This window comes from Ranitomeya variabilis, chromosome 2 (assembly GCF_051348905.1).
Source record: "Ranitomeya variabilis isolate aRanVar5 chromosome 2, aRanVar5.hap1, whole genome shotgun sequence".
NCBI classification, from domain to species: domain Eukaryota; kingdom Metazoa; phylum Chordata; class Amphibia; order Anura; family Dendrobatidae; genus Ranitomeya; species Ranitomeya variabilis.
Genome location: NC_135233.1, coordinates 1,004,166,154 through 1,004,169,483, shown reverse-complemented (window position 1 = coordinate 1,004,169,483; position 3,330 = coordinate 1,004,166,154). Strand labels below are relative to the sequence as shown.

General features: G+C 40.5%; 1 pseudogene; it reads right to left on the bottom strand.

Annotated features, from left to right (window-relative positions):
• Positions 1-2,132: 2,132 nt before the first annotated feature.
• On the bottom strand, positions 2,133-2,936 carry LOC143804027 (galactose-3-O-sulfotransferase 2 pseudogene; annotated as a pseudogene).
• Between the last annotated feature and the right edge of the window lie 394 nt (positions 2,937-3,330).

Genomic DNA, 3,330 nt, shown 5'->3' with positions numbered 1-3,330 from the left:
AGAGCATCATATATTGTATAGGGAAGCTGTACAGGGGGAGACTCCGGACATTATTCAATGTGAAGTGGGCACTTATTGTTATAGGGGAGCTCAGGTTACTGTGACTATTAAATGGGCACAAAGGACAATATTACTTTCCAGGGGGCAAAATGTGGGCACTGTTTTCTAAGGCACTTGCACCCAGCATTACTATATTATAGAGGGTTGCTTTAGAATTTTGAAGTCACAGAAAAACACACAGCAGGTGCAGTAATAGGGACACATATGGCAGCAGCAGCTCAGTATTGGGGTATCTGGTGCTGTAGGACACATATGGCAGCAGCGGCTCAGTATTGGGGTATCAGGTGCAGTAATAGGGTCACATAAGGCAGCAGCGGCTCAGTATTGGGGTATCAGAAGGATGAGGAGTTTGTGCAGGTTGGGAATAGATGGTGATGGGAAATATCAGATGTGAAATGTGTCTGTTGTATTCTCTGCAGGTGAGTCGTTGCTGGAAGAAGTTGTCATGTGCGTCTGGGTAAGATGGAAAAGACGAGAAAAGTGAAAGATTCCATCAGAAAGGACGTCAGTGGTAAGTGATTATCTGTAACTGGGCTGTGATCTCTTATATGTTCTGTAGGGTTGGTATTTACCACTGAACATATGGCGGTAATATCTATTTTGGTCTTGAAATAGAGCTTATCTTCAGTAACAGCGCGGTCATCTGCTGAGGTTCTCCTCCATTATTAGGGTGCGTCACCGAGTTGTAATCAAGGTTACCTGGTTAGGGGTCCACTCAGAAGTTTTGCCTCCCCCGAACCAAAACCCTAGCTACGCCTCTGCTTACTCTATAATATATTATCGTGTTTGTACAAGTACCCTCTGAGTTGTAAAGTGCTAGAAACACTGTATGTTGGCACTATAGAAATAAAAATTATTACAATTATCCCTATTACAAAATCACCACCACTGAAATCCCTTGTCAGAAGACAGCAAATAAGCATCTGTATGTTCTGGAGACCATGGTCAGTCTATAGCTCAGGACACAGACGCACTGAAGGATCTAGAATTCCAAGTTAAAAAAAGTGCACCACCTACGTGGCTGGCTGAAGACTGAGACTGTCACAAACTTTGAAGGCTGGAGAGGTTGTCACCGGATGGTAAGTAGAGATGGTCTTTAGGTAGGGGACCAGGTGGTGGTATAGATGCCTCCAGGTAGGACACTTGTGAAGTAAATGCCGGGTGTGGTAAAAGTTCTTTTTCCAACAGCTCAAAATGTAGTCCATTTGATTCTTCTAAAATGTGCATTAATATGCGTCTTTTCTCAACACATTTTGTGCGATCATGTTGACTATTTGCAACAAAACTTTTGATGGTTCAATCATCACGCCTCAAAATTTTAGCAAATTCAAGAGTACTGCAACCCTCTTTAAGACTTGTAACTTGTAATATTTTTTTACTTTTCAGTCAGTTAAATCTCTTTTTTTTGCCTGAGGAGAACAAGCTACGTAATAATTCTGCACACCTTGATAAAGGGGTTGTATAGTTAGGTCACAGCCTCCATCATTGCACAAATACACATCACCTGATCTGCTTCATCCAATAAGCATTCACGTTTATACAGCTTGGAGTTGGGAAATCTGCATAAAAAGTATGATATGGTCAAAATACTAATTTGCCTAATAATTCTGCAAAACTGTGTACAGTGTGATTTGTAGTGTAGTCTGCCATACAAGTGATGTGCATTTCTTGAGCTTTGCAAAGTGTCTTTAAGAATGATCTTGTTCAGATGTTGCTGTTTAATGCTCTGTTCACATCTGGGTTCTTTTCTGTACCATTATAACAGCATAAGTAAAAATAAAGCAGCAGTGTTGAACCTCCTGCATAAATTGCACCAGAAGCACCAGACATCTCTATTATAATCAGGTGTGTTTGCTTTCCATCATTTTATGGGACAAAATAGTAATTTTTGGCTTGACAGTGTTTCCAAGCAAATAGTGTTTGAAGAAGTAGATATTTTTAAAGCTTGTGGAATGGGGAATGTTAGGTGGACACTGCCGACTTTTTATTGTTTTTATAAAAATGTTACATGTCTTCAACAATTTTTGTCTTCATTGTTGACTTAGTAACATTCTCATTGGGATTCCTGAAAGTTATAGTGTTGTTGTCTCTGGTATGAGTCTATTCCTCTGCTTATCTTGTAGAATGGTATCATATTGATGTTGTGGAGTGACGAGTCTTTTGCAGAGCAACTCATCGTCCTTAGATAGTCCAACCTTTAGGTTGTAACCAAGGATCCTGGCAATCCCAGATTGAGATGGAATAATTGATTTGTCTTTTATTTTTTGGGGGTCAACCTTATCCTCCAGACATTTCTCAGACATCAAAGTCCTCAATCTCTGGAGCTCTTTAACCTCAAGTTTCATACGTTCAACCCCAAATGTCTGTACACGTTTCCAGAAAGAATTATTGAAGAATACATACATCTCCCAGTCCAAATTATTCCATGATTTTATCTTTTCTTGAGTTTCCAGCGTTAGTGTATTCTTAGTACTGTCGCTTCTACTATTCAGAGGAAAAGACAGGACATCATAAAAAGACCAGCAGAGAGCATCCTTCAGGAGAACAAGAGACTCATCATAATATTCTGTGATCAGCACCAGATCAAATATGTTATCCATTGCGTGCCATGATAATACTGAGTGCTCAAGGGAATCATTAAGCTCAAAACCAAGATCAAAAGTCACAAAATTCTTAGTAAAGCTGATGTATCCATTTGTATCTTTGTAAAATATTTTTGAATTGTTTAAAAAATCTTCCAGATTTTTAGCGCTTTTGAAAGGTTCGTATTGATGGTAGTAGGAAAAAGATGATTCCATCTGAGAGACTGGGTTTCGCAGGATGGTGAAGTAGAACGTGTCCTCTGGCATCACTTTTTCTACCTGTTCAAAATTCATTAATTAGGTAATTAATTCTTTACACAAATACTTTTTAGCAATATCTATATATATAATTGTCTAAGGGTTTTTCCGTCTGTCTGTCTGTCTTTCTGTCTGTCTGTCTGTCTGTCTTTCTGTCTGTCTGTCCTGGAAATCCCGCGTCTCTGATTGGTCGAGGCCGCAAGGCCTCGACCAATCAGAGACGGGCACAGCATGGCGACGATGATGTCATAAAGGTTGCCTCGACCAATCAGCGACGGGCACAGTCTGCCGCCTGAGCCTTGACCAATCAGCGACGGGCACAGTATCGACGTAGATGTCATAATGGTTGCCATGGCGACGATGATGTCATAAAGGTTGCCTCGACCAATCAGCGACGGGTACAGTCTGACGCGAATTCTGGAATCATCAT